A 25,076-nucleotide genomic window follows, 5' to 3' on the forward strand; every position below is an offset into this window, starting at 1 on the left:
GATAGCAAGTTGCAGTGTTCAGCAAAAACATGTAGATTTGGTAGTTGAACAATTTTGTAGAAGACACAAAAAATGTCAAAAATTTAGTAAAAAAGTTATACTAAAATTTTGGTTTTTAAGGGTCATTTTAAGATAAAATTACATATCTTGTAATGTATAAGAGATAGAAATTTGGTGTCTTAGACAAAGTGTCTTGAATTAACATGTGCTACAACTTTGCTGAAGACACCGACCGTCTATCTCGAACAGGTAAAAAAATTATTTTTTTATCTCACTTTTAGGTGATTTAATCACCTGGCCGCTAGTATCAAAAGAAGCGCTTTTACAAATCAAGAAACTTCTCTGAACAAACTTTTTCACTAAAACCAACAGTTTAGACGCTATTCTATTTCGATCACGAAATCGGCAAAAAAAATCGCTGTGCACTGGCTGGCAATGGCCGCTTCGATGATGATGAGCTTACGAAGGCAATAGTTTTGGCAACGGATTGTTGCACACTGGGAAACTGCTCCGACCAGGATTAAATATGGACGTGATGTACAGCGAATTGTTGTCGTTGACGATTACGAAGATCTATCGCCGACATGGGTGTGTGGAGGTCCGAAGATACAGTCAACTCTCCCTTACTCGATATTGAAAGGACCATCGAGTTAGGGAGGTATCGAGTTACAGAACACAAAACCAGTGCAAATGCAATCCAATGGACCATCGAGGTAGCCAACCAACTCTTACTATGGTTCTCTTACTCGATATCGAGATACAGAATATCGAGTAAGGGAGAGTTAACTGTAGTTGATGTCAAGGGATGGACATGCTTGTGGTGGTGGATACTGGATTGCAGAGTGTCAATTAGAGGTCAACGTCAGTTGGAGCATCCTCACGGTGGATCAAACTAGGTCGTCGCACGTTATTTAGCACTACCCGCAATAACTACGTAACTTCACAATGCACCACTACTACTTGCACTCGGATGCTAGTTATGAACTAGCATCCTGTCTACAGCGCCAAACTGTTCCCGCGAATACGATCCGGTAGGGAATAATTACACGAAGAGAGATACGTTCGAATTCACGGTTTATTTCATACTGATTTGGTATATTACATGGTGTTGTATTTATAGTCCTCTACCCTATTGTACTTGCATAGAATATTCTCGATGTGCTTTGTTGTATACAATATTGTGCTGTGTTTAAACTGTTATACAATTGACGGATTGAATATTCTGGAACTGTCAGACAATAGAGAGAATGAAAAGGTAAATAAACAATCGTTGGATTGTGTTCGGTCTGGAAAGATCGAAAGGTAAGTTGATTGCTTATGATGAAATTATAATGGTTTACTGATGTTTTCTATTTTGTTTCAGGTATGCTCTACAGGTAGTAGTAGAGAATGAAAAGGTAAATAAACAATCCTCGAATACTATTTCAAATGAACGTAAGTCGCAAAATATGGGAAAATGGGTTTTTTGTTACAAACAATTGCAAAAGTAGCAAAAAACATGCCAAATTGAGAATTTTAATGTATACCGTCCATAGAAAATTTTTACACAATGACGAAACATTACTACCATCCCTTTCGAAAAAAAATCGGTTACACCATTTTGGTAACAAATCGACGAATCCATCAAAACAACTGAAAGCATAGATACGCTAGAACGAAAACAGCGAAAGTAGTAAAAAAATAAACATTGAAACAAATCGACATTCGTCGTTTTGATGCCAGTTGTTGTGTTTGATTAAAACCACATTGTGCAACTAAGGGTTGAACAAATCAGAAGTGGAATTGGGGTTATTCAATCAGAATTTACGAGTCAAGTTCTATTCAAAGCCGTTTATGTTCAGATATTATATATTATAGATATTATGTCACGTTTTAATGGGAGGAGGTAAGCGTGAATAACCTTACAAAATTTTCGGTAGTCTCATACAAAAAGTGTAGCAAAGACCCTCTTCTGGCAAGTGTGGCAAAAAATGTTGAAATTTAGCGTGAAATAATTTGTGTACCATACCTTAGCTTCCGGATCCACGCATGACGTTCAACTTAAATAAATAAAAAAAGTTCCTCTACTCGTTCCTCTTCTGCACATTGGGAACCTAAATGTTTTGGGCGGCCAAATCCATGACGATGTTCCCCAGGTCTGATTTATCGCCGGTTCCTTCGTCGACAGAAGCGACACGGCCGTGTAAAACAAATCCGTACAAAAAGAGATCACTTCTCCTTTGAGCTGGAACGTTTCCGTTGCCGTTCCCGTCGATGGCGATCGTGTTCATTGGAGCGGCAATACCCTCGGTAGTCTCAGCTGCTGGTCGATTTTTCGGTGGTGGTGATCCTTATCACTGCAGCTCGAGTGTTTATCCCTATCGCGAGATTTTGACCAGGATCGCCGACGGGGATGCTCCCTTGAGCGAGACGGCAACCAGGAAGTAGGCATATCTGGTTTGGGACGATTGATATAAGTATGCACTGAAATGAATTTTATTGTCGAAACTACTGAATCCATGGTAAAATTAAGAACTGCACCAACGATTTTCAACCGACTACATTAATCTGTTAACTCCACCATAACATAGTCAACAAGAAAATATATTCTGTTCATTTAACCAGAGTTGTAGTATTTATGACTAGAAACATTCTAGATTTGACAAGTTTGGCATTATACTTTTCACCATACTGTGTTGCAAGGTGGGTGTCACGGATTGAAATACAATGCTTTGTAGTCGAGACTACTATGGACATAGTCACATTTACTGCACTGCTCAGTGATTTTTACCACATTATGGTAAAATTAACAGATTTTTGTAGTCGGTTGAAAATCGATGGTGCAGTTCTTAATTCTACCATGGATTCGGTAGATTATACAACAAAATTTGTTTGCGTGTGTAGTATATCCTAGAAAGTAATGTACACTTACCTCACAGAAGATTTGGTTCCAATTCAATCAAAACTAACGGCAGACTCAGCTGCAAACTAACAAAACTAACTTGGCTATTTCAAAACATACAAAAACAACCCGTTGTTTATCTTTATAGTATACTGTTTATAAACATTGAGATTCTTTGTATAATTTAAGTATGGCGTAAGTAATGTTTTCGTTGCAAATTGACGGAACATTACGACGTAAGCAAACATGCAGATGATAACATAACGTAACGTATTGACGAAAGTAACGCACATACTTTCAGCTCGACTTATGAAAATGTCTTATCTCGGTTTATGGTAGCAAAACGTGGTAAAATATATTTTCTCAAAAAAACATAATAATTCCCAAATAAACTGTTATTATTACCGACAGAATGGTAGATCTTTTATATATTATGTATAAACGACATATTCTCATTGAATAAAACGCCTGGATCTTAAATAGGATTTAAATTTAGATCAAAAATCTTCGAAGTTGATTATCTCAACAAAAAGTGCAAGGGACTTACGTCTATTTGAAAAATTGTTCGAGAATCGTTGGATTGTGTTCGGTCTGGAAAGATCAAAAGGTAAGTTGATTGCTTATGATGAAATTATAATGGTTTACTGATGTTTTCTGTTTTGTTTCAGGTATGCTCGATTGGTATGCTCTACAGGTAAGTAGTTTCAGTGGTGGAAGTGGTGAATTCGAAGTGTTTGTGGCCAGCAGCATGAGGTATGCTGCGTCCACTGGTGTGGTGCTGTATCAGGCACCCCGGTGGCTTGCTGCTGGCCTGAACAGGTGCGCCACTAATGGTACACTTGCCCTACGAGCATATTTAGCTAATATAAGCCATTTTACGAGACGTTTCGGAACAGCTGATCGTCGCTGCGGCGTCAATTGACAGAAGACCTGGGATTAAATCCAGCGTGATTTTTAATAACGCCTCATCTTACCAAACGGGGACATGGAGAAAATGACAGAAAATAGATCCAAACATGTTCGTTACTGCAACATTACACCTAGTTATTGTATCAGCTACCTCAGTGTTACCCATATTGCACATAAAAAGGCACTTTTGTGATCAGAAATATTTTAATAATTTTTCTCCATTTAAGTTTTCGCCTGGATGAAAAGCTACGCTAGGAATGCGCACAGTCATCAACCATCATCATCGCGAAAACTGACGGCGATGATTGAAAAATCCCAGGTCTCCTGTCATTTGACCTGCTTTGTAAAATGGCTCATAATTTCGACAAAACATCTTACGTAAGTGTATACAATTTTCTACTCAAACATAAGTGTCACCCTCCAATAAAGAAAAGATCGCTTCAATTGAAAATTAATAAAACAAACAATCTACTTGGTATACATTTTTTTCTATCTTTATTAGCAAGATAGGGGCCCAGATAGCCGTGGCGGTAAACGCGCAGCTATTCAGCAAGACCAAGCTGAGGGTTGTGGGTTCGAATCTCACCGGTCGAGAATCTTTTCGGGTTGGAAATTTTCTCGACCTCCCAGGGCATGGAGTATAATCGTACCTGCCACACGATATACACATGCAAAAATTGTCATTGGCATAGTAAGCTCTCAGTTAATAACTGTGGAAGTGCTTATAAGAACACTAAGCTGAGAGGCAGGCTCTGTCCCAGTGAGGACGTAACGCCAGAAAGAAGAAGAAGAACAAGATTTTTAGCCTTGGATTAGTTCACACGGGACAAACGGCTTTATTTCATTCCGAAGTAAGTCGCCTCTGTAACGTAAATGTCAAGTGACTATCTCGAGGATGGGAATCGATCCCAGATCCTCGGCGTGAGAGGAGTAGTAAACATCAAATTCACGAATTCTTAACACTGAACGATAAGCAACGGTAAGAACGCAAAGTTTTCCAAATGTCATTTCCACGAGGATTTATCAAAATTGGTAATCTGATACCGTGGTGAATCAAAATCCGGACGGTATCAATATCCGGACACTCTGATGATAATTAAAGGCAAAATAGAATGTTAAAATTACTATTTGAATTCACAACTTTTTGCTATGAACATAGCTGTTTTATTTTACATTCATCTATAGTCTAGTTATCATTGCCAATCAGTTAAAAACAACAAAAACTAAAAAGTTGTTCTAGTTGAACGTCATTCCTTCGCGGTGCAAGTGATTCTGGTGATGGCGTCGATGAACGCACACACAACGTTTAGTTGACGAGAACATATGTGAATTAAACAATTAATGTAGTAATTCAATCTGATTTATTCACGAAATGATGGGTTAAGTGTTCAGTTACATCCCAGTGCAGAATTATGGAGTAATTAAACATTCGAAATAGGTACAAGATCTAAGAAAAGAGGCCGTCCGGAAACGAAGCCAAGTGATTATAAACCCGGATATTGCAATTAAATCGTGTATTTACTTAGCACGAGAACATAATTTACAAGTGAAACTGATAGAAAACCTTCAAAATCATCAAATTATTTGGAATAGTGATATAGTGATATAAGTTGACGCACATGCTATGCAGAAAAAATGAACTAATAAGTGATTGTTGCAGCTCAAACCATAGTCATAACAGCTCAGGTAACAACATAACAAATGTGGCTTACATTTAAATATTTTATTCATCACAGAACACGCATATGGTCCTTAGAGCGTTATAAATAGGGTCCTAAAGGCCTGTTCCAATTTTAGTGCCAAACGCTTAAGTTTAGGTCAAAAACACATGTTTACTCAATTTTATAATGTTTTTCTTTTGTTTTAGCCCAAAAAATATGTTTTTAGATTTTGTCATACTCCTTGGCTTAAACTCAAATTTTGGGTGTATTTTGCTTTCCGTGTCCCTTCCGAAATGTCAGATAGGAACAACCCCAGTGTTAAAACTAAAAGCCCTGTGGTGTTTTTGTCGATTAAGCGAACGTCAAACATGATCAAAAGTGTCAAGGTTCATTTATGGACCAAATTTTTAAATTAAAGTTTAAATATGATATAGCCGTTATTTGAGCGGAAAAAAATGCTAAATTAGTTGCAGTAACATGCTCTTTCGTTTCATTAAATAAAAACAAGATTTCATTGAACATTTTAGGACCCAATTGAGTTTATTTAGAAAGTTTTGCATTTTTAATACCGTGCTGCATCAATATCCGGACGCTTAAGACACTCTAAATCTTCCAGAGCTATTTTCACTACCTCATTATATTATTTTATTATAGAGTGGTCTGTATACAATTAGTTTAAGATCTCACAATCATGAAAACGAAGGATATTTTACCAAAAAAATTACATTTTCTACGAAAATCGTGAGAATAATTCGGCATGTCATGTCCTTAAATCCGGACACATGAATCAATCATCCGGACGCTGGTGAATAAAAATCCGGACAGCTTAATTTTAAGTGTTCAAAACATATAACCTCTTCGGGAAAATCAATTAAACTGAAAAAGATCTGAATCACCGAAACCGTACCACATGCACTTGCCACATTATACTATGAAACACGTAACTTCATATTAAATTCAAGTTTTTATTATCTCCATTCCTTGCTTGTTGTTTGATACCGGAAGCTATGTAGTAGCACCATTGCAATTAGCATTGTTTCAGCAGATTTTCTTTGTGAGACTATTATTGTATCACTCATAACGTTTATTTCTTCAGTTACTACTAATTTTCTACAAATATTCTTCACAAATTTGCGTTTACATTGCAATTTATACCGATATAACCTTATGTCCGGATTTAGAATCACTGGCTCGCAAACCCGGACAGCATTTATCTATGCATAAATTATTCAATTAATTAGGTAATTTGCACATACACGTACCATTTGCCTCCATTGTTGCTTATAATTTATCACCACAAAATAATAATATAATAATACTTTCATTGATTTTGAATAAAACCTATTCAAAACGTATTTGAAACAGCTCAGCTTTTTCTTCTTGACATTATATCCCCATTTGAACAGAGCTTGCTTCTCAGCTCAGCAGTGTTCTATGAGCATATTAACAGTTATTATCCTAGAGCTTTCTTGACCAAAATTGCCTTCTACATTTGTATATCGTGTGAGTGCCTACATAGATCATACTTTATGCCCAATGACACAGGAATGCTCATAACAAAATAATTCTGGACAAGCCGGGAATCAAACAAAGTCATCTTAAGCGTGGCTTCGCTTTATAGACGTAGGCTTCACCACATGGCTGAGAAACATGTTTACATACAATACAACAACATACAATAAAATACTCATAAGTTCGATTTTAGATACAAAATTGAACGATGCTTTACTAACTACCACAGTTTAAGCCTACAAATTAATGTGTGTAAAAGCACTTTTAGTCAAATCAGCGTGAACACGATACCATTTACGAAGCATACCAAAATGGATAATGCCATATGAAGTTTATTGGCTATAAGCCATTTTACGAAGCCTGGTCGAATGACAGGAGACCTGGGATTTTTCAATCATCGGCGTCAGTTTTCACGTTGATGATGGTTGATGACTGTGCGCATTTCTAGCGTAGCTTTTCATCCAGGCGAAAACTTAAATGGAGAAAAATTATTAAAATATTTCTGATCACAAAAGTGCTTTTTTATGTGCAATATGGGTAACAAAGAGGTAGCTGATACAATAACGAGGTGTAATGTTGCAGTAACGAACATTTTTGGATCTCATTTTTGTTATTTTCTCCATGTCCTCGTTTGGTAAGATGAGGCGTTATTGAAAATCGCGCTGGATTGAATCCCAGGTCTCCTGTCAATTGACGCCGTTGAGGCGATCAGCTGTTCCGAAACGTCTCGTAAAATGGCTCATTAGCATCGTGCGTATAGGTAAGGCCATTAGCCTAGTACAATTTCATTCTACTTTCAGCTATTGCTGTTGACGCGATGGTGATGTCGTGTTTCGAAAAAAAAAATTATAACAAAAGAATCACATCTATACCGAATAAACGAGGGGCTATCATCTATGGTCTACAGAGCCCCACCATCATATTTTGACAATCACCTTGTGGGCTGATGTCAACGACCCGGAACATTCATGTACTAGTTAGGTATCGTGGTTTGATGTTTGGGTTCACGCAAAGTCGAATGCGAAATTCAGATTTTTTGTGCTGGCATGAGATGTTGCAGAAAAGTTGACTGTTGTATAGAAATTTTGATTGTTTTGGATTTTATCATGCTCCTAAATTTCGGAACCATTGAGAAACCCGGTTCTATTATGTGGACTTGGCAAAATTGAGATAAATTAGTATCAGTTGCCATTGACTTCAAGAAAACCGGTTAGAAGAAACTGACTTTTTAAAAGTTTAATGAAGATTTTAAAATCCTCAAGAACAGACGTTGGGTACGCAAAGATTAAACTTGCCCAACCCGTTTGAGTTTACCTCGTTGTACCTAAACACAAACAAATTAGCATAATCCCAAACATGAAACACCTCCACAGAAAGCATCAATTTGCTTGCCAGCTTTTCGTTTTGTTTTCTAATTTTCACATGCATAAATTTTCCTAATCATAACCATTTCAAACATGTGATTATGGTTTTCGAACTTCTCAACACACATCTCTTTTCGGTGCTGGTGGTAGCTAGTGATATTAGCAGGCACACCTGAGTAAAACAAAAAAAATCCAACGAAATGTGCGTGCACTATGTGTGATGCTCGAATTAGGTCCTCTAATGGGGCGATAATCAGGTGTGGCCAACCACTCGGCACTGCGGCGGCGATTCGTTTGGTTTGGCAAACTTTTACCGCCACAAACACACACTGATTGGAATGAAAAACGGTCGGTCATCAACGCGATGTAGCGCAATGACGTGTGGCTGGACTGGCTTTCTTCTTTACGTGAAATATTCATTTAGCTAGAAAAAAAAAGAACCCGCCCGGTGCCTAATGTGTTGTTGAATGTCTGTAATAAAGTATGTATGGTGCTCTATATGGCCAAATCCGAATTGTACACACCGCACAACGCGTTCCGCTGCTGCCGAGTTAAATTTAAAATGAAAAAAGAAGCCTCACAAATTTCGATTTTCCACTTTTTCCTTTCTCGATGGGGCGGCTTTGGTGTGGTACAACCCTCTTTGCTTGGTTCGATAAATGAGACCGGCACGCTAACACCCAAGTGTTGTTATGTGAGTGAATAATAATCAGCTCAAGTAAGAAAACAGCAGCGTTCAGCAGAAGAATAATGCACTGCACTTGAACCTTCAGCTGGAAAATCGATCGGAAAATAAGGAACCACTCGAAGAAAGCGCTGAACTGGTGGAAATTGTTATTGCTTGATCCAGGTCTTCATGGGTCTTCGGGTCAAAAAGCATAGATATGTATGACTTCGACAAAGTTGACAAAGTTTTGGGGAGTCGGAGGGTATAAACAAAGACAAATTAAAGACCTTGATGTCCCTTGCAGTTGCCCAAAAGTTTATGGCTCGTAAGGTAATCTAGAATGCCGTGCAAAGAGTACTGCGATCTGTCAAACTTGGGTACCTTTTGTACTACCGAGGGACCAAATGCAGTACTAGAAGTGGTACACAATCTGAGCCCGAGTGTGACGGACCTGGTATAAAGCTAGAGAGCCTGTAAAATTGAGCATTTTCAACTACTTTCATCTCACAATTTTGATTGCAGCGTAGCTAGAATGGGTCGGTGGGTGCGATCCGCATCAGGGCTTAGGTTCCTCGGGGTCCACTATGGGCAGTTGCCATATACAGTATGATAATCCATAAAAAAATGCGAAAATTGTTTGAACTTGAATATAGCATCCACAAGCGTAATTTTCATTGTTTTTGATAGTGAATGTAATTTCTGATTATTGTAGTATATTCTGACACAAATTAGCTATCCAGGACAACTTTTGTCATATTTTTCTTACTGTCCTAAATAATATAATAAATCAAATGAGTTCAAAGGTTTTGTCCGCCCAATGCTAGAAACAGCGTCTGATTGTCGTATACTCTGGTGATAAACTTCCCACCTTAAAAAATCAGACTTTTTTGTTGAAAATTTTAGTTTGTTTGGTATAAGAGGATGGAGGAGTTCTTAGAGAACGTGTTTTTCATGATCACAATAAAATATTTTGTCAGGGTCATAGTTTTGAGGGCATTTGCGTCTTATAGGTTTGATATGCCTTTATTTGTTGTTAAGGTTGAATAAAAAATAAATACGGAGGCCTTTAACCGATTTTTGAGGATGAAACTTGTTCCTTCCGTTAGTGACAACTTATATCAATACAAATTCATAGGTATTGAGCAAAACGGAGCCGCTTATCACACTTATATGAAGGTTCAATTTAAACTCTCCAAAATGAGCCGTTTTTACGAAAATATGTTTAAGTCTCCAAATAACCCAGGTATGAACCAATTCTATCATTTGACATGGGCGTATGATGGAGACAAGGCCTGTGAAGAATCCGTCGCCATCGTCGATGTTTTAGAAGCTTTCATCACACAGATATTGAACTCGACGTCCGCATGATAAAATTTGAAGGTATGCTTCCAATTCCTCTCTGGTAAGGTGAAAGTAACATATAAAAATCATGTTCAAAGCAAAAAACTGAGTCTAAATAGATTAAACAATACAAGTAATGAATAATATATATGTTTCATTCACATTTTATATGTAAAAACTACCATAAAACATGATATGACGATTTTCGCATTTTTTATGGGCCATACGGTAGAGTAAAATGGGGCAAAAGTTCGAGTGGTGCAAGAGTTTCTTTTTGGGATTTCTAGCTCAATTCAAAACAAATCTTATAATTGTCATGGGGGTTCGAATGCTATTTAAGTAAGAGACTTTCACTCCAAATATCATAATAATTGATTGAGATTTGGAAAAGTTATGGCTATTGTAATTTTTGGTCAAACTTTCGTTGCATGAAACCAAATAGAGTAAGGTGGGGCAAAAGTTTGACCTTAGTGGTATAATCGAAGTTTCCAGAAAAATAATAGCAGTTGAAACAAAATAAATATCATACAGTGAACCTTCAACATATTGGCCATTATTTTGCTGAACATGCTTGTGTCAAAATATTTACCCATTTTTAGTTATAACAGTTTCAAAATTGATTGTCTTAAACGAACTTTTGCCCCACCGGTGGGGCAAGAGTTCGAATCTAGTGTGGGGCAAAAGTTCGCTGGCTAAAACACTAAATATTGGTACTTTTATGACAGGCATACTTTATACCAGCCGTAAACTTATGTTTTCTGGAAAATACACACTAAATTTTCATCAAAAAATTGCCCAAAACAGGGTTTATTGTAATATACCCAAAAATAGCAGTTTTTCGCAAAACTAAGTGAAAACGTAAAATTTTGGAGACATTTTTCGCACGATCAGGTAAATTTTGCTAAATTTGAAGATAATATGCGGATTTTAGGCAATTTGAATTTTTTTTCCGTGATTTTATACATGGGTGGAACTTTTGCCCCGCTAATTCGAACTTTTGCCCCACTATGGGCCAAAAATTGTTTCCAAGCATTTATGCAAAAACTAATACACCTCAAAGCATCCTTATGGTAGACCTAGAAACGCCCTTACATAAAATATTGAAAAAGATTTTATCTTTATTTGGTTTTGTGAAACGAAAGTTAGACCAAAAATTACAATATTCACGTCAAAAAACAACAAATAGCCATAACTTTTCCAAATCTCAACCGATATTTATGATATTTGGAGTGAAAGTCTCCTACTTGAATAGCATTCGAACCACCATGACATTTATAAGTTTTGTTTGGAAATCTTAAAAAAAACTCTTACCCCACTCGAACTTTTGCCCCACTTTACTCTATAGATAAAATCCTTTTCAATGTTTTATATAGGGGCGTTTGATTTGAGGTGTATTAGTTTTTGCAAAAGGGCTTGAAAACAAAGTTAGGCCCATAGTGGGGCAAAAGTTCGAATCAGCGGGGCAAAAGATCGACCCATGTATAAACTAATGAAAAAAGTGCAAATTGCCTAAAATCCACATACTATCTTTAAATTTAGCTAAATTTGCCTCATCGTGCGAAAAATGTTACCAAAATTTTACATTTTCACTTAGTTTTGTGAAAAACTGCTATTTTTGGGTATACAGGTATGTTCCGTTTTTATCAACACGATCGGCAATTTTCAGTTGACAAAAACGGAACCGTGATAAAAACGGAATAATATTCTTAGACAAAATATTTTACAAATTTAAAAAGAAAATTGCAGTTTTGTCAGGATAATATACATTTTGATCATTAAAAGCATTGATGTTTGAGAGCTGTGAAGAGCATTTAGTTTGTTCATTCTTCTAGGTTCGTATTGAAGGTTGATTGCATACTCCTACCAATCAATATGATAGTTTTAGTTTTAGTTTCCTTGGTTAGAATTTCAATTAATGTAACAAAGAATATTAAAACGATATTCGCATAAATGTCCTTTGCATCATATTTGTAAAAATGGCTACAAGGAAGTGAGTCAATTTTCACTATTCATCCTTTTATCCTTCTGCTTTTGCTTCTTCTTCTTCTCCTTCTTCTGCCAAGAAAACATTGTTTGCAAACTGTAATGAATGTTTACGGTTTCCTGTACTTTGAATTGCCGAAATTTTATCAGTAAAAAAAGTGGTGAGGATCTTTCTGCTAAAGTTATTTCTACCAAATTCGACAGGGATGCACTTACCGCCAATCTACAACAGCGTCACCATCGCCTTTTAGCTTTACGTTAAATCACGAACAGACTGGCAATAAACTAACCTGAAGTTCTACTTTTTCGTTGAGTAAAAATAATATTGAATACCAGTGATGCCGTCAAACTTCGTTTTGCCATCAAGTAGGCTGCTGAAAAATGGCATACAATCTTCCATACAAAACGGCATATTAGTTTTCAGTTGTTTTTCCAGTTATTCCAGAGAATTTTCCAAATCGTTTCCTTCACTGAAACACGTCGGAACACTTGACGAATGCAACAGTGAAATAATCATGTAAATCTATTAGCCCGTTAAGCCATTTCGTCACAACACTATTCCATTTTTATGTATACAGAAGTTCATATCAAAAAACAAAAGTGTGCAAACTTTAGAACAAGCATCACCAAATTCGATTTTTTTGGTAAAAAAAACTCTTTTGTAAAATTTTATGAATAAGCGTATGGTGGTTGGTATAAGACTCATAGCCCCTCTACTGGCAGCTTAATTTTTTCCGCCAAAAAAAATTTTGTTTCTTGATATTTTTGCACAATTTTTCACAAGATCTTAAAAAACTCTTCTAGTTGTGTGGTGCAAAAATATCGAGAAACAAAAAAGTTATCGCGATTTGCATATTTTTTTAACGGTAAAACATGAAGCTGCCAGTAGAGGGGTTAATTAAGGTATCGTAGTTAAGTCTTCATGTGGGGATGGGGGTTCATGTCTGCTCAAATCAAGATTTGGGATGTCAACGTGCGTGACGTGGGAACGTCCAGTATCAACAGTTTATCAAATTGTCAGCTCTTCACCCTATTCCTCGATGCAAACTTATTGTATGGAGATTCCAAAATTTTCTATAGATGGCTTAGTTTTACTGGACCTTTTCCTCTACCCCTTGGAATAGGATCTAATCAATGGCTGTTTGCTAAAATTTGTGCAATGCTATCGATTTGAGAGATAGAAGATAATGTCCAAAATATGTCAGGATAAATAAAATAAACTCGATCATGTCTTTTGCAGTTGCCTAAAACATTCTTAAGTTCATCTCCAAGTGCATCCCTTATAAAAAAGAACTGAACATATATGGGATCGTCCATCAATCACGTGAAGGGTTGTGGGGGTAAGAGGGTTTGAGATATCTTACGTGCCATACAAATTATTTTTTATTTTCATACAAAAAAATCATACCCTAGAGGGAAGGGGTCGAAAAGCCGCCAGAATTATCTTACGTAATCAATGGACAGCTCCTATGTTTAACAAATTTACATAGAAAATTTTTGATGCCATGTTGTGTAAGAGAAAGAGAGACCTCCTCTCTGCAACTCTCTTAAGTACGTAATCAACTAATCACAAATTCCAGTTGTTGCTAGGACGTGGCCAGAGCAACTTTCGATTGTTGAATGATGAATCAATCTTGTCGAACAGACCTTGCTAAGTTTGAAAACTCCAATTGATTAGTGGATAAGAAGGAGTCAAAACTTTTTGAAACGTATATGAGTTGACACCTATCATGAATCGTAGATGCTCAACATTAACATAATGTCAAATATTCAACTCTGAGGCTATTGAAAAGCATTGAAATTGCTTCAAAATAAGTATTTAGTTTATATTCTAAACATTTTGAAAACTAAAAAAAAATGTGTGTTGATAAAAACGGAATAATTTGTTGACGAAATCGGAACGTGACAAAATCGGAGCGTGACAAAATCGGAACGTGATAAAAACGGAACATACCTGTATTATAATTAACCCGGTTTTGGGCATTTTTTGATGAAAATTTAGTGTATATTTTTCAGCAAACATAGGTTTACGGCTGATATAAAATATGCCTGTCATAAAAGTATCGATATTTTGTGTATTACCCAGCGAACTTTTGCCCCACACTAGATTCGAACTCTTGCCCCACCGGTGGGGCGAAAGTTCGTTTAAGACAATCAATTTTGAAACTGTTATAACTAAAAATTGGTAAATATTTTGACAACATTTTGTTCAGCAAAATTATAGCCAATATGTTGAAGGTTCACTGTATGGTATTTATTTTGTTTCAACTGCTATTGTTTTTCTGGAAACTTTGATTATAACACTAAGGTCGAACTTTTGCCCCACCTTACTCTAAGGAGTGTATCGAAAAGTAGTCGCAAACATTCAAAACGGTATATCTCAGAGCATAGTTCATCTTTTTAAAAGCTTTTTTCACGCAAATCATCATCATGTCATCAAATATTATAGCAACTAAAAAAATATTGAATAATATGCAGTCCTAATATAAATACAACAAGGTTTATAAAGCATAGAAAATAAAATCTTGCACAAAATTGAATAAAATGTATATCAAACAAAATAGGATGAAAAGCTTATTCTATCGGAAAATATGTTTACTTCAAACAGCACGTAAAACGGATTTCAAAAAATAAATTATTGCTCTAAGAAAGCTCAATTATTGCAATAAGGTCGGTTTTAGCAAGTCACTTTTGTATAATCAACTTTTGAAGCTCTGTCATATACAGCGGTAATTATAAAGAGTACAATTTTTTGCTTACGTTACTTCATAAATATGCAAAGAAACCTTTTCCAATCAAAAAATATTTTTTTATTCGTTACAATCGTTCGATATTACCATAAACGTCAATAAAGAAAAAATCAAAAACCAAGGTTCTTAAAAATCGACTTTTTTCAATTTTTGCATTTGCTCTCAAATGCCTGTTAATGTATTTTTCAAAATATTTTTTACACTATGTCATGAGAATTGTGGCACAGAATATATTAGCATAAACAAAAACCATTTTTTCATAAAATTTGACACATTTATTAGCACATGAATTTTTTCAGAGGTGTGCAAGATTTTCATCGACATCTGTTAGTAATTTGCCAAATTATCATACAAAATGCCACTTTATTGGAACAATATCACCGCATCATTATTTTTAAATACATTGTAATGCATTTCTGATCAAAAAATTGTTTATAGGTTCAACCCAATATTTTTGAGATTGTTTTGAATGTTTGTGACTACTTTTCGATACACTCCTTAGACAGGCGGCGGCCTAAAATATGTTTGCCAAATAGAAGTAATAAACCATAGAAGAAGAATGTCGCTGGCGTCGCAGCAGGAACATCTTTTGCTGGCGGAGATAGGCGGGGCTATAAATGTCAACGCGAAAATGTATGCAGTTTGACACTTATGTACCCAACATGTTTCTGAGCGAGAACAAAGGGAACACCAGCAACATTATTCTTCTATGGTTTATTATTTCTACTGTTTGCCATCTCATGTCATATTTAGAAGTTTTAAGATGCAAATATGATACATATTCAGTTTTCGAAAAAAAAAATATTTGGGACGAATTTTTTAATAGGGACTATATCTTCTACTCATAAAAGCATAACTGTCCATATGGAAAAAGTAGGCATTAAGAAATTGCTCAAAGTTTGAAAGTTGTCTTCTCATACAAATATGCATAATTTTCTAGTACATTTCTGCATGGCATATTCTTCAAGAATCATCGCACACATAACTCATTTTGCTTCTATTGTTCAGCAGAAAATATAAACTTGAACACAATTCATTTTAGAGTTGCTATTTGGGTTGAAATTTCATATAGAGACTGTTATGCCTTTATTTTTCAATATAGGACTGCACTGCCGTTCTACGTATATTTGTCCCGCGGTCAATAAGGTTTATATAGAACATGAGACAAGTAGGCGTAGAAGGGCAGTGACCCAACTTCACGACATTTTTAAACAAAATGTGTTAATATTCATCCGCACAGTAAAGTATACATTAAAACAGCGGATTTCATATCGTGCTCCGCGAAGCCTTGGCAGGTTTCCCATGACAGTTTTGGAAATTTGTACCAATACCTTGAAATCGACATTGATTCTTCATAAGGCAGCAAAAATTGGGGTAAATGTTCCAACAGTGGAGGTACTAAGCACGGTTCAACTTTATTTAACCCCTCAAAATTCAAGTAGCGCAATGAATGTACATAATATTGTTGTAATGGGACGTAACAACCATTCACTTAATGAGAAAATTGATTTCATCGCAGTAACCATCGGCATGTCAGTGAAAAGTAATACCTCCACTATTGGTACACTGTTCCTTAAGATAAGATAAATTCTTAATTTGTGTTCCTATAGTTGCGGTATCCGCTGTTTTCTCACGGGATCCTCCATTATAAGGACTGTTCATTTAAGAGAGTGGACACCTAAATATTAACATTTTGATATAAAAATGCCATAAAAACTAATAAAATTTTGTTTCAGTGTGCACTCAATTGTTTATTTTGACAGCATACAAAAGTTAACATCAAAAAAATTATAAATTCCAAGCGATGGGTCGGATTGACTTTGCGACACGCTTTTTTTCAGCACAAATGGTGTTCAGAAAAACAGTCGTTCCGAGATTTGGCTAAAATCGCGAAATGTCCAAAATTAATTTGTTCATCGCTGTGGCGAAAACAGATATTCCTGACGACGTACGATACATCCGAACAGAAAAATAGGGAAAAATAATTTGGTACGGCAAGTAATTTGCTCCTGCGGTATGAAAATACTACATATTTCACAACGGGCTCAATCAACGGCGAAAATTACAGAACTGAATGCATTAAAAAACGGCTTCTGCCCATCTACCGAAAGCATGCCATGTCTCCATTGTTTTTGCCAGACCTAGCATCGGCTCACTATGCCTCAGCTATTCTGGAGATGCTCAAGTAGGAAAAAGTCGAGCCCTATGCAGTAGGAAAAAGTGGGAGCCCTATGCACCTCGGCAAGTTGGAGTCTTCAACAAAGTTGTTTTGAATCAGTTTAATATGAAGTGACTAAAAACTAGATTATTTAAATTTCAGATAGATCAGACTTGAATCTATTGAAAATAAAAATGATTCAGACATATATTACTTGAATTTTCCAGCTCAAATCACCCAGATCTGATCTTGAATATGAAATCAATCGAATCTGAAAAGCTTGCAGAAAATATAGGCCTATTCACATGACGTTCCAAAACAGCTGATCGGGAAGCTCTTTGACAGTTCTTCTATGAAAATGACAGCCTCATGTATGCACCGGTCCTCCACCGATGTAAACAAATGCATAGATGGACCTGTCACATGAAAAGGCCTATTGAACCCTTGTTCAACTTCAAATCTTTGTGAACGTTTTATTCAGGGCAGCTTGAAAAAAAAAATGAATCTCGAATTAGCCTGTATAAAAAGTTCGTACATCAAAGAAAAATTGCCTTTTTCCCGCCAATCATTTGCATAATAAAGTACTCAGCACTGCTGTACTGTCGTCGCGATCAAATTCCGGTTATCGGAAGACTTTTGTCCGGCTACTGTGTTAATAGTTGGTACCTCACGCGACGGTCGGTCAACGCTTTGAAAACGAAAACCGCCGGCAACCAATTGCGATTATTATGCAATGATTTTGACTATTCATGAGAACTATGGGCGTTGATTTGCTCCAGCCAGAGCAAGGTTCGTGTCGGTTTTATGTAGAACATTTAGCGTCTGGGGCACGCGACTATTTATACACTTTTCGCGGTTCCAATCTTCTGCCATATTATTCAAATTCATCAACTCAAGGTTTTCTGTTTCTTGCTGTGACCTTCAATTGGAAATTCAATGTCAGCTCGTTTGATTGAATTTTCAATCTGGTGCAAGTAAGTTTTAGTCTATGATGTTGTTGTTGTCGTAGTTACAAATTAACACCACTAGTAATCAAACAGCACTTTAATTCGTCATATGTGCTAATATAGTACTATTTTAGAGCTAAAATACCCTATATTAGCCGTATAATAGCCCCATAAGACAACAAAGACAAGTAAGTGGGCTAGTTTTTTATTACTTGTTTTTAATTTGAATCGTGGTTTACGGCTAACCAGCCGAGTGGAAGTTTAACAACTACCGAAAAGCTAAACATTACATATCTAATCCAATTGCAAATTATGTGTAATGTTTAGCTTTTCGGCAGTTTTTTTTTTTTTTTTTTTTTTGTTCATTAGTATCATTCCCAACATTACATTCATTTCTTATATCTAGGTGTTCTGTGTTATTAGACAACACTATCATCCTAATTTGGTAAAACAAATTTAAGATTTTATTAACATTTTGTTAACAACATATTACATTTCATTTGCCGTAGCAGTTCAGATTTTTTACAGGTGAGTTGATTTCACCTGCTTATAAGAGAAAAAAAAAACGCTTTGAATATACTTAACCTAACTTAACCTAAACATATAACGTATTAATCGTGGCAATAGAAGATTGTAACGATTTTAAGTGGGCTAGTAATTACTTGGGACTTCCTTTATTACATCCACTAAACAGTTATTGGTCTCAGTTTGTACAAATAACTACGAATAAATTATGTTGCCATCATTTTTCCCAAAAATCATAAACATTCAATAAGTAATTTTTAGCATAGTTTCTTCGCTTTCAAAATTTTTTTATTTATTTTTTTTTCTATCTTTATTAACGAGATTTTTAGACCTGGGCTAGTTCATCTCGGGACCAACGGCTTTACTTCCCTTCCGAAGGAAGTCGTCACTGAAATGTTTAGTGACTATCTCGGGGATGGGATTCGATCGCAGGTCCTCGGCGTGAGAGGCGTGTGTTCTAACCATTACACCAGGTCCGTCCCCTACTTTTCAAAATTTGGCTTAAAATGTACAAAAAATAAAAATCAATGCGTTGAACGACATTTCAATTTCATGCCGTGAGGTTATTCAGCGGTGATTTTTAATGCAGATTCCCAACATGTTAAAAACTGGATATCCCTTAGTAACTCCATTAGGAGAAATGGGTAATCATCATATATAGGTCCTATTTACCTGAACTAAACTAAACCAACGTCCATTAACTCCAAAAGAAACTAGTGTTACACACCTTGGGTGATTATTTGCCACGCCTTACCTTTGTTACTTTTTACAGGTCTTTCTGACTTTTTTCTTCATCATTTGAACGGCTTTTATACAACACAATTTTACCACTGCTCTCGCCAAGTCGAGCAAGGTCATAATCGATGGTAGGCATTTCCCAAGCGAACCATCAACCCAATAATCAAAACAAAACGGAAGGTACATACCACCAACGGTTTCTCTCCTGCGGTTCAAAAAAAACCCAAACTGGGCCAAACGGCATGGGATTCTTAACCTTGCCCGATTGCAATTAGGTTCTTCTTGCTCGAAGCCTACAAATGCGTATGGTAATGGAAGGCATAAGTTTTTTATTTGAATGTTGTTTTGGCGTTTATTCCGCGCTACAATTTATTTACAATTTTAATTTATTCACAATTTAAAAAGAACTTAGCACAAACTTATCAAACGCGTGCGGTTTACCAAATTTGAATAATTTAGTTAAAAAGCAGTTTGCAAAGCATTTTTTTTAGGTTCATACTTCAACAAGACCCTAGCGGTACGTCTTCGACAAAGTTGTTGCTGATAAATGTATTTAACAATATCAAAGCAGTACTAACTCTCTATGCCACTTTTTTTTATTGTTTACAAGGGGGAAATCTTCAAACAGATCCCCTGAGAAGGTAACTCAGGGAATGCGGGGATGACGCACCAACGACGACCCGCTAAATCCAACCTATGCACTGTACTTGAGCAATTATTTTAGAATTGCTCAAGTGGTGTACAGTGCATCGACATTACCCTTGGCCTCAGACCCTTATCTCCCAGGAACCACCTTACGTTATTTCTTCGGGGAGGGGCCTGTGCATAGCAGAACACGTGTAGCAGAAGTAGCCTACGCAAACTGCTTCTCCTAGCCGAATTAAACAATGTTACAAAGGAGCAGCTTCGGCAGGGCTAATCCTCTGCAGCCAACTCTTGGTCGGCGCGCCATAGGCGCTGCAATTCTAACATAATGTGAGTGACAGCCGTAGTTACTGCATTCCAGCACTTGGCATCCGCACACATTCTCTCTATAATATTGTCGGGGGACGTGTCCCCTCCGCATGTAGCGAGCATGCGAACTCTAACAAAAATGAAACGGGAGCAATCGAACACGACTTGCTCCGCTGTTTCTTCCACACCAGCACAATTGTGGCACGCAGGAGATTCTGAGTGCCCGAACCTATGTACTGTCTATAGCAACCATGTCCTGACAGAAACTGCGTCAGATGAAAGTTCACTTCCTTATGGTTTCTACTATACCAATCGGACACGTTTGGTATTGGCCGATGGGTCCATCTACCCTTAGTGGAGTTATCCCATTCCTGCTGCCAGCTTCTGAGCGTTTCCTCTTTACACGTGTCGTGGACTCCGCTGGTACCTCTTTGGTTGAAGCATTGAACATCTTCCTTGATCCTTCCGCCCGATGGGCGTCATCCCGGCTATGATGTAGGGCAAAATGGTCCAAAATGCCACTTTAAGGATTTGTGTCGTTTTCTCTTAATTAGATCTACATTTTAACACCATTCTAAGTCATAACAGTAACTTTACAATATTTGCTAGCTTCCACATTGAAAACTTATCCCAAATTTGAGTTTTTTAATACCGTCGTTGGGGGTGAGAATGGGTCAAGAAGGGATATGTACGATTTATTTATTGAATAACTAACGCAATTTAACTCTGATAAACTTCAAATTTGGTGTGTATGTATTTTGATGGTATATTAACAACTGTGCAAAAAATTAAAGAAAATATTTATTCACAGCGGCACCACAAGTGAAAGAAAAATGACCCAATCTCACCCCATAGAGGGGGTGATGATTCGATGCAAACAAGACGAAAAGATATCTAAGATAATTCACAAGTATGATAAACCCACTTAAAAGACCGATTTTACTACAAAATTGAAGAGCTATGAGAAAAAATATGTAAACCCAGCATTTATCGTCAAGTTTACATAAATTTTCTTGATTTTTCCTTCAAATTGCCTTCAAAGTTTCATCCCCATTACCATAAAGCCTATGCAGTTCCCCAAAGGTGTACTGAAACAGTGATTATTTTAAACCTTCGCAAATAGTTTTAGATTTCGGTGCGACATTCCTCGATCAATACAGTTTAGGCAGGTGTTGACGTCATAATCCCTGTATTTTTCAGCGAACCAACTCATTTGAGCTTCCGTGAGATGTTTCTATAATATGAAAACACTGATAAATAATTTAATTCCAAAAAAAATCCATTTGATAAAATTTTACGATATTGCTGCGCACGAAACGCAGTTGCCGGTTTGAGAAGGTTGTCAAAATGCGTTGCATTGTTATTCAATGCACGGAATCCTCAAGTAGACTTGCTTGATGTTTCATAAATGCTGTATTTAGAAATAATAAACACAATTTTAGTAATATCAGCGTTATTAGATGAAATATTTTATAAATCATAGTTTTCCGTTTTGACCCAATCTCACCCCCTAGACCCATTGTCACCTCCATCGACGGTAGTCTTAAATCGTGTAGAAAAGTTGGTTGAAAAATGGGGATGGTTCAAAACGACCGAATGGGTGGGGTAAATGCCATTTAGTATGGAGAACTAGGAGCTATGTTACTCCATTAGTTTGCTCTGTGGTATGGAAACGCTTATTCGTTAATAAAATCATCGAAAAACGCGAAGCCAACAATCTTAACACCCGTCGGAGGAGGCAGCCTCAGTACATCATCGTACATCGCATCCCATAACAGCGGACCTTGGATTGAACCTTGAGGAACTCTCGCGGTAATTCGAACGCTTTTCTGCCCTCCTCTGTGTCATACAGTAGAATCCTACCACTAGAAGCTTACACAACTGCACCGGTACCTTGAGGCGGTGGAGCGCGTGTGCTATGGCTTCCCAGCTTGCGCTGTTGAACGCATTCTTCACATCCAGAGTGACAAACGCGCAGTACCGGATGCCACTCCTTTTATGCTTTTTTTTTACCTCAGCTATCTGAACGACCGACTGGATGGCGTCCAGAGTAGAATTACCTTTTCTAAATCCAAACTGGTTGTTGGACATGCTGTCCGCACTCTCCATATACGGTACTAACCTGTTGAGTATAAACCTCTCCAATAACTTGCCCGTCGTATCTAGTAGACAGATAGGTCTATACGCCGACGGGTCACCTGGTGGTTTCCCCGCCTTTGGTAGTAGCACCAATTTCTGTCGTTTCCATACATCCGGGAAGATTCCTTGATCAATGCAGCATTGCATCGTGGTTCTGAACATGTCCGGATCCACATCCACTGCCGCTTTTAAGGCAACATTCGGGATACCATCGTATCCCGGTGCCTTGTTTGACGCGAATGATTTCACGACCTCTGGCAGCTCTTCGTTCGTCACTCTCGCCACTTCTTCTCCTCTATCTGCCGCATACGGCGCTGGGAGCCATGGGCTTATGGGATGGTTCGGGAATAGTACAGGCACTCTCGCATAGACTATTAAAGCATGCCCGTTTTCGAGTCTTGATTTCCTTTTTGAGAGCCAACTTTGCCTCTCTGAATGCTGCACCGCGTTCTTCTCTTTGTGTTTCTGTGCGTGCGCGTTGCATTTCTCGTCTAGCCCGAAGGAAGATTGCTCGAAGATTTGCAATTGATTCGCACCAACAGTACACCGGGGGCCTGTTCTCTCTAGGAGGGGCTTTTCTCGGCATTGAAGCATTACACGCTCGTGATATCACAGCAACTAGCTCTTCACCGTTTAGGTCCAGAGTGTTCCGTTCGCGCCTCAAGGCTTCAGTGAATACTTCACCGTCGAAGCGCGCTGTTTTCCATCCTCGGGCTTGGGTCCAGTTACATCGCCCGCCTTCCACCCACCTGGTATTATACTATAGCGAATCGATTGATGATCGCTATGAGTATAACCATCATCAACGCGCCAGTTCATGGTGCCTAAAAGGTTAGGACTAGAATATGTCACGTCGGTAATCGGTAATTTCTGCGGAAGGTACTCACTGTACCCACATTTGCCAGCTCTACATTTATTGCGGCAGGGATTCCAACAATAGCTGGCCTCTTGAATGTGGGCTCTGTGGCCGTGTGGTTAGTGTCTTCAGGCATTGAGCCGCATCGTGTCAAGGAGTGTGGGTTCGATTCCCGCTTCAGTCCGGAAAACTTTTCGTGAGGAAGGTTTTCCGACTGTGCCACTGGGCGTTGCATGCTAGTCCGTTGTCTAGTGTGGTGCTTCCTTCAAAGGACAAATCCATCCACTGGAAGCATTAACGTGTCTGTGTCTCTTTGATTGGTGCAGCGGCTACCCCACTCCATTGCCCATGCATTAAATTCGCCAGCTATCACTGCCGATTAGCTAGTTCGGCTATCATCCTGTAGACCATGTGGGAAAATTCCTCAACTGCAATAGAACACGCCGTTGATTTTTGCTATCGCAAAACCGTAATTTGAGCTAGAGACTACTTCTTGGATTGGGTATCGTTCTGTCGTCCCTATACCTGCTAGCTGTTGAGACCTATCCCCCACCCAGTTCCCATTGTTGGCTGGTATACGGTATGGGTCCGATAGTAACACTACGTTAGTCTTGGTTTCCGAGACTGACTGCCAAAGCAGCTTCTGGCCTGCATCACAGTGGTTTAAATTTAACTGTGTTACTTCCGTTTTGGCTGCTTTGATACTCCGCTTGTGCCCGTACATTTTGGTCCGCCCGTTAAGTGTCCGTTGTCTGCTCTGTCGACACATATTAGGCACTTAGCGATTTGCTTACAATCGCTTGCCCTATGGCCTTCGTTGCCGTATTTTCTGCACATCTTACTTCTGTCGAGACCATTGCAATTCCACGACTTATGGTCCTTCCCGAAACACTTGAAGCAAACTTCAGGAGGCTGTTGTATGTTCAGCCGGCAAACCGACCAGCCTACCTTGAGTATGCCCAAGTTCTTCGCTTTGTTGGCCTCTGCGACCGGCAGCCTGATCGCCGCCACCTGGGTGCCCTGCAGGCCCTTTCTAAGGTGGATGGCCTTACTAGCTACGTCGATGTCACACCGCTCTTTGAGGGCAGCCGAGACCTCCGATGCGTCGGTGACCTCATCCAGATTTTTACACTGGAGAGTCGCTTCAGCAGTAAGAGTATGCAGTAAGTAAGATCTTACATCAACCTCGTCGCCAAGTACTTCTTGTGCCAGTTGCTTATAGACTGCACCTTTTTCCTTGGCGTCCTTCTTTAAGACTAGGATCATTTTGCCAATCCTAGTTCGCCTTATGCTCCGCACGTCTGCGCCCAATGGCGATAACTTCTCCGTGCTTCACATCGCATTCAGAACCTCGGCGTATCTCGCTTCATCCGTTTTGATAACGAGGGCTTCGCCTAAATTCCTTCGTTTCGCTGTTTTCGGTTTAGCGCTCTCCTTGGGCTCCGTTTTCGGTTTCCTCTGTTTTTTCTTATTTCCAACTCGTATCCACGGGTTTCTGTTGCCTTGCGCCCGTGGTTCCTGTGGATGCACTGCCTGGTTCGGGTTATCCCGTGGCTCCTTTTTCTTGGCTTTCTTGGCCTTAGGCTTGGTGTTGGCCTCTCCTTTGTGGGCATGTCCTCTTGATCGCGGGGCTTGGCTCGTGCCAGCTTTTCCGCTCTGGAAAAAGGCCGCGTAGGTCACTTTTCCTTTAG

General features: G+C 38.2%; 1 protein-coding gene and 1 long non-coding RNA gene across 3 annotated transcripts in view; one reads left to right on the top strand and one right to left on the bottom strand.

Moving 5' to 3' along the window:
* LOC5571129 overlaps positions 1-25,076 on the bottom strand; it is a 389,395-nt gene that overhangs the window by 289,587 nt on the left and 74,732 nt on the right. The window lies entirely within an intron of this gene.
* LOC110676254 lies at positions 1,104-3,633 on the top strand. The gene is made up of 2 exons (XR_002500210.1): positions 1,104-1,302; positions 3,489-3,633. It is a non-coding gene; the product is annotated as an uncharacterized LOC110676254 (long non-coding RNA).

The sequence above is a fragment of the Aedes aegypti genome, chromosome 2 (assembly GCF_002204515.2).
Source record: "Aedes aegypti strain LVP_AGWG chromosome 2, AaegL5.0 Primary Assembly, whole genome shotgun sequence".
NCBI lineage: Eukaryota > Metazoa > Arthropoda > Insecta > Diptera > Culicidae > Aedes > Aedes aegypti.